We start from the raw sequence: 8,038 nt of genomic DNA on the forward strand, positions 1-8,038 counted from the left end.
CCTTGCTGCAACTACAATTTATTTAATTAATACACTACATTATTTTAGGAGAATTGTAAGAATCATTTCAAAAAAAATCTGCTGTAAGTGACTTTTATGTGGAACGCTTGTTTTAGTTGGGGCTTCCTGGGCTGGGGGAAGGCAAAACACCAAAGATGGGTAGACCTGAAGGGCAGGGCAGGGCGGCGATTGTGCAAGTTGCACGCCAGTGAGTGAAATGACTCTTGGGGCCTTGGGAAGAATCTGGCCCCAGGAGGTAGAGAGGCTGCCAGGGACTGGGACTTGGCCAACAGGGTGATTTTGAATAAAGTGCTTGGCAGTGGCAGCTATCAGGGGCCCTGGCAGTGGTTCAAAGCAGGTGGAGCCTCATGGATTCCTCCTTTGCTCCCTAACTAACCTTCCTGGTAGCTTCGCCGCCTTCTTGCCCCCTTGTGGCTCTCGGCAGGGCTCCCTGCCACACTCTTCAGCCTCCTCCTCCATGATGGTCCTGGGCTCCACTCTTTCCATTCCCACCCCCCCATTTTCTATTAATCTGGATACAGATATTGAGCCTGTCAAATCAAATGATTCCTTAAAAGGATAAATGTGGAAGACATTTATTTTGAGCTACTTTAGCCTTTTTTTGCATCTTCTTTAAAATCTTATTGAACTAAGTCATCTGTTCTTTGTCCATGATGCATTATATCATTTTTCTTACCAATTTTTTTTTTTACTACATGTGTTTAGTAGCACTGAAGTTATACATCATTACATAAGGAAATCATAAAAAATATTTTGTTGTGGAAGAAATGGGTTCTTTAGGTCAAAAGAAAAAATGCATCCTGGCTTCTGTTTCCTCTTGTATGGTCTCTTTCAAGCTCTTGATGGAAGAGCACCTTTAGCAAGAAATAGTCAGTATCCATCCATGTTTCACAATTAACAAATATTTGCTACCCTACCATAAACGAGGCATATTCTTAGAAGCAAGGAGGCAGCAGCAAATGAGAATGACATTGGCCCTGTCTCACTGAAGCTTGCATCTCAAGGGGCCAGGAGACCATAAAGAGCTATGGGAGGGTTGTGGCTTCTATTCATCCCTTCTTCTCTGTCTCTGTTTTCTCCTTTTGAAATGGGAGGCCAAGTTTCAGAAGCCAGCTTACAAAGCCTCTCTGCTGCCCATCTTCCCCCATGATGATTAGCCAAGACTAGCACGTAGGAAGAGAAGGGGGAAAGATGGAAGAGCTGAAAGGACAGGGAAAGGTGCTGCTGGTGTGGGGCAGCAGGCAGTCTGCAAAGAGAGAGGGAAGGATGCTCTTCTGTGCAAAGACAGGAGCAGAGAATTTGTTCTCAGGCATAGACCCTCCATCCCCACCCCATCGCCAGCACCTGTGGACGGCAGTTCTTGACGCTTGGGTGAAACTGCAAAAACTTGAGTGGAGCTCAGAGCTTCTCGGGGGAAATCTCATCCCTGATGAAAGCATCTTGGAACAGGGCCTGTGAGGAATTTCCCCCAGAAACCAGATCCCAGGGGACCAGGCCACTACCCCTGTCACATAACAAATTCACATAACACTTACTTGAGGACAGATATGGCACATGCTTTCTGAAGCCAGAGCTTTATGGAAAGGCTTGTGAAGATAACACCAGGTTTTCCAGAGCCCTCGTGCTAGGTCAGATTTCTGAATCCAGACTCCTTACGTCCTCCCCGTGAAGGTTTCATTGATCATCAGGTAGTGTCTGTTTTGAAAGCAGAAACACAAGGCACATCTTGTGTTTGCTTTTCACCTCCTTGGCACTCTGTAGCTTCCAGCCTTTTTAGCGTCATGATTCACTTACTCACTGCTGATGTCCACTGAACTTAGACTTTGCATTGACTTTGGTGTGGGATAGTAATCTGGGTTTGAACTCTTTAGGCTCTATGTCCTGCAATACCAGTAGATCTCATCTTGAAGGCACCAAATGGCTCCTAGTTTCAGAGATGAAGATAGAGAAAACATCTTAATTCAAATTTTGATAAGTAGAGCAGCAGAAAATGAAATTGGAGTTTCCACCATGCAGTGACTTTGGAGAAAAAATAAGGGGAAATTACATGAGCTGCTTCTGTGCTATGTTAAATTTCAGAAACCAAACCAGTCCTGTCACGATTCCGTGGGCTCTAATTGTGTAATAGGACCTGAGTAAAAGCCAACACTGCCAACAAACCTCAAGGTAGATGAAAAGATAAAATGAGATTCCCATCAACTTAGAAATGGAACAATTTGTACAGAATTATTTCAAGGGAACCACATTTGGTGTGGTAAATAAGACTACAATTACGGGATCTCTGCTCAGCTTTGTTTCAGGCATGAAATGCTGGCTTCCTTCCCTGCCTTCCCACCCCTCCATCCCCACCCCCCTCAGCAGGGAGAGTCGCCGTGCTCATGATGGAGTCGGTACCTCCAATGTTTTGGTCTGGAGACAACTTACTTAAGCCCCTGCCTTGGACAGATTTGATTCTCTTCTTCCTTTCTTCTGTGGCTTCCAGCAGGCCAATAAGTTATCCAACTATGGAATCATTATTAATTATTTTAAAGTGTGATATTGGATTTTCGTTATTATTATTATGATGACAGGGTCTCACTCTGTTGCACGGGCTAGAGTTCAGTGGCATGATTGTAGCTCACAGTAGCTTCAAACTCATGGGCTCACGTGATCCTCTTGCCTCAGCCTCCTAGGTATCTGGGACTATAAGCATAGGCTTTCATGCTTGGCTAATTTTTCAGTTTTTTTCTTTCTTTCCTTTTTTTGTAGAGACAGATCTTGCTTTTGCTCAGGCTAGTCTTGAACCCCTGACCTCAAGAAATCCTCCTGTCTTAGGGCCAGGAGCAGTAGCTCATGCCTGTAATCCTAGTACTCTAGGAGGCCAAGACAAGTGGACTGCTTGAGCTCAGGACCAGCCTGAGCAACAGCGAGACACTGTCTCTATTAAAAATAGAAAAAACTAGCCCGGCATGGTGGCATGTGCCTATAGTCTCAGCTAATTGGGAGGCTGTGGCAAGAGGATTGCTTGAGCTCAAGAGTTTGAGGTTGCTGTGAGCTATGATGATGTCATAGCACTCTACTCAAGGTGACAGAGTGAGACTTTGTCTCAAGAAACAAACAAAAGAGAAATCCTCCTGCCTGTGTCCCCCAAGGTTATAAAGATACACGTAGGAATGTTACAGAGAAAATGACATAATGTCTGGGATTTGCTTCAAAACTATACAAGGGATTGAGAAAGGCAGTGACCAGTTATGAGCTGATAATTCCTGAAACTGGGTCTTGGGCATATGGTAGTTTATTATACTCTCTAACTTTGTATATATTTAAAATTTTTCACAACAAAAAAGACTATTTAAAACATTTATCTGTAAGAGGACATCTTTATAAAACTTCTTTGCAATTTTAATGCCACTTTAGGGTTAATAATAAGACCTAATAATTACATGACACTATGTTAAATTCTTTCCTCTCTTTATCTTAGTTAATCCTCTGAACAAGCTTGGGAGATAGATACTGACACCCTCATAGTACAGATGAAGGAGCTGAGACACAGAGAGGCTAAGAGAACTTGACCAAGGCTCTATAGCAAGAAGAGACAGAGTGGGGGGTGAAATCAGATCCGGCTGACTTCAGGGCCTGAGGAGTAGGGTAAATCACAATTGCATTCTTCTTCATCCATTCCATAAAGGGATAGAATCATGTCAAAGATTTGGCCATTCATTCCTTTAGTTGTTCATTTGCTCAAACAGATGTTTATTGAGCATTTCTGCTGTTGGCCAGGTACTTGGCGGGCATCAGGGATGCAGAAAAGAACAAGATGGCAGAGCCAGCCCTCATAGAGCTGGCCTCGCTTTCCTCGGCCAGGTCTTGGTGGCAAAGACCACATGTTTCTCACCCTTCTTCAGAAAAGTGTTTAATGAGTGAGTGTTCAGTATCATATTGGTGGCCTTCACCCAAGAGGAGTCAGATGGATTATGTTTCTGTTCCAGACCCTTCCTCTAATTCTATGGTTCTCTATGCAGCTAGGCATCTTTGAAAAGGTTCATCATGAATTATAACTTGAACACCAGCCTTATCTCCCTCAGAAACTACAGAACACTACATGTCTGTAGGACCAACAACGGGGAAATGACTTGTTCTTTCTTACTCACTGGGCCCTTAGTACTGGCACAGAGTGATACCAGTGAACTTCAGACAGTTCTGCATTCTGAAAATAACTGGGCATGTAGTTCAAAATATCTTGTGAGCCTGAATTCAGGGGTGGGGGTGTGGGGGAAGGAACTTTATTATTAAGACACTGGTAATAAGCATGATGGCTGATCTGAGCAATTAATTGATTAATTTTTGGACTATGAACACTAATACATTATTTTAAATCTCTATTCAGGGGACTTAGAACTTCATTAAATGAACCTTTTCCATTTTTTTTTTTTTTTTTGAGACAGAGTCTCACTATGTCACCCTCAGTAGAGTGCTAGTGACGTCACAGCTCACAGCAATCTCAAATTCTTGGGCTTAAGCAATTCTCTTGCCTCAGCTTCCCAAGTAGCTGGGACCTCAGGCATCCACCACAACACCTGGCTATTTTTGTTGTTGTTGATGTTGTTGCAGTTGTCATTATTGTTTAGCTGGCCCAGGCTGGGTTTGAACCTGCCAGCCTGGGTGTATGTGGCCGGCACTGTAACCACTGTGCTATAGGCACCAAGCCAACCTTTTTTCTATTCTTATTTTTCTGCATAAAAGATGCTATTGATTTTGCTCTTTTGGGTTTTTTTTTTTTTTGAGACAGAGTCTCACTTCGTTGCCCTTGATAGAGCATTGTAATGTTATAGCTCATAGCGACCTCAAGATCTTGGGCTCAAGTAACTCTCTTGCTTCAGCCTTCTGCGTAGCTGGGACTACAGGCAACTGCCACAACCCCCAGCTATTTTTTTAGAGATGGGGCCTTGCTTTTGCTTGGGCTGGTCTCAAATTCCTGAGATCCACCAGCGTTGGCCTCCCAGTGTCCTAGGATTACAGGCCACCATGCCCAGCACTTTGATTGCTCTTGACCGAGGTCTTTTATTGACCTTGAAAACCCTGTTGGATAGTTTCAGTCATGCCCATGTGCTAGCTTATTCAAGTGTATTGTTTTGACCATGAAAAGATCTTCATGGTGTAATAAGAATCCAACTGGTTTTTGTCTCCTCCATCCCACCCATTTGGGTTCCTGCTACCATCACCTCTTGCATGGGCTGTGGGTACAGCCTCCTCACTAGTCTCCCTGCCTCTGCAACTGTCCTCTGCATCAGGCAGAGCGTTCCTGTTAAATGTCAGATTAGAACTGTTTGCTCAGAACATTCCAATGTCTTCCCATCTCACTCAGAATAAAAATCAAAATTTTTATAGTCTCCTACTAGGTTCTGTATAGTTTGGCCCTGTTACCTTTAAATCCATCTTCTACAATTCTCCTAATTCATAGTGTTTCTGCCTGGATGGCCTTTTTACTATTTCTAGTACGTCACAGTAGCATCTAAACACTAGCACTGTTCCCTCTGCTTGGATGCTCTTCTTGAGATGTCCAGGCTCACTCTCTCACCTCCTTCACGTCTCTGCTCAAATATTACTTTGTCAGTGAATTCCTTCACAACCACCTGAAATACTGCACTTCTTTCTCCAGATGTCCTGGCTCCTTCATCTGCTTAATTTTTCTCCGTAACACTTATCATTTGATAGGCTATGTTGTATTTTATTCTTGCTGTCTGCCTCCTTTGCTAGAACATAAGCTCCATGAGCTCAGGGATGTTGTGTGTTTTGTTCATTGCTTCATCCCCAGCACTTAGGACAGAGCTGGGCACTTACCCACATATCCAATGAATCAGTGAAAAGGAAAGTGATATTAGTAGCTGTCGTGGATTTTTAAGATTTATCCTAAAAGAACTAGAACTTTTTTTTTTCTTTTTATGATCTAGAATGCGAGTCCTGAGGAAGGGGCTGAGATTCTCTGGTGCACAAGGTCACTTTGGTTAGTCAAGGACAAGTGGGCAACTCTGGTCTTTGAAAATTCATATGGTGCCACAGTGCTAGCTGGATAAATTGATCTACCCTGTTTCCCTGAAAATAAGACAGTGTCTTATATTAAGGTGTGCTCCCAAAGATGTGCTAGGTCTTATTTTCAGGGGACATCTTATCTTTCCTGTGAGTAGGTCTTATTTTTGGAGGATGTCTTATTTTCGGGGAAACGGGATATGTGACCTGGGAATTTCTGCTTCCTTAGGGTGGGATAGATTTCTTAAGAAATTATCTGGGTGCCTTTGTGGGGGTGGAGGGGGGGAGTTAAGTCGTGCAGGAGTGGTGTGTCTTTGGTAGTTTTCCAGTTCTAATGCATCTATGGTATAGTCTGTTTAGATTTCCTATCTTATTTAGGCTCAGTTTCTGCAAAGCATATTTGCTCTAGAAGACTATCTTTTTCATTCTTGCTTTTAAATTTGTTCCCACAGTGTTAAGTTACTTCTTTATGGTTTATTCAGTCTCCCCTGTTTCTATGGTTTCCCTTCTATAACTTCCTATTTTGAATATTATTTTCTCCTTTGTTCTATTTTTAGAAAATTCACTATTTACCTTCAATTTTTTTCAAGAAATCAGATTTTATAGTTATGTATTCTACTTTAAAAAATGTTCAAGGCTTGGCACCCATAGCACAGTGGTTACAGTGCCAGCCATATGCACCGAGGCTGGTGGCTTCAAGCCTGTCCGGAGCCAGCTAAACTATGACGACAACTGCAACAAAAAAATAGCCGGGTGTCATGGCGGGCACCTGTAGTCCCAGCTACTTGGGAGGTTGAGGCAAGAGAACTGCTTAAGCCCAAGAGTTTGAGGTTGCTGTGAGCTGTGATGCTATAGCACTCTACTGAGAGTGACATAGTGAGACCGTCTAAAAATAAAAAAAAAAAAAAAAAAATTCATGTCTTGGGTCCAGTTGTGGTGGCTCACACCTATAATCCGAGCACTCTGGGAAGCCAAGGCAGGGGGATTGTTTGAGATGAGCCTGACCAAAGAGCAAGACCCCCATCTCTATAAATAGCCAGGCCTTATGGCGAGCACCTGTAATCCTAACTACTTGGGAGGTTGAGGCAAGAGGCTCACTTGAGCGCAGGAGTTTGAGGTTGTTGTGAGCTATGATGCCATAGCACTCTACCCAGGGCAACAAAGTGAGACTCTGTCTCAAAAAAAAGAAAAAAAAATTCATGCCTCATTCTTTTTGTTTTTGAAAACTTCATTCTGTTTTCTTTCAGTTTAATTCGTTGGATTTTTAAAAATACGAACTCCTTGAGTCAGATGATTATTTCATTTTTTTTTTACTCCTCATTTTGTACCAGTGCTAGTATTAGTTTGAAAAGCAATTCACAGGACACTACCCCCACAAAGAAGTGAATATACTAGTTTCACTGCAAAGGACACCAGGATTTACTACTACTTTTTTCACTGATAGAACAGTATCTCATTTTAATTTGCATTTTCTATGTGAAGAGAATTATTTTTCCATGCTTTGATAAATTTACTCATGTAAATTGTATTTAATGTTTTGTTCCATTAATTCACGTCAATTTTAATATTTCTATCCTCTTAGTAATGCCAAGAACTCCTGTGTAACATGGATACATATATTAAGTCTTGATTCGCCTCTCACTGGGGATTTTCTTCCCATACCATATACTTCTCGAGGCTCTTTCATGCCCTGCCCCCCGCCCCCTTCTTTGATCACTATCTTTATGCTGGAAGAATCCTCAACACATGCTCTACAGTAAAATCTTTTCTTCCCAAACCACTTAGAATAGTGTTCTGCATGCTGGATACTAAATACTGAAATGTAGACATAAAAGGACCATTTTTTTATTTTTATTTATTTATTTTTTTTTGTAGAGACAGAGTCTCACTTGATGGCCCTTGGTAGAGTGCCGTGGCATCACACAGCTCACAGCAACCTCCAACTCCTGGGCTTAAGCGATTCTCTTGCCTCAGCCTCCCGAGTAGCTGGGACTACAGGCGCCCGCCACAA

The sequence above is a fragment of the Nycticebus coucang genome, chromosome 5, assembly GCF_027406575.1.
Source record: "Nycticebus coucang isolate mNycCou1 chromosome 5, mNycCou1.pri, whole genome shotgun sequence".
Taxonomy (NCBI): Eukaryota; Metazoa; Chordata; class Mammalia; order Primates; family Lorisidae; genus Nycticebus; species Nycticebus coucang.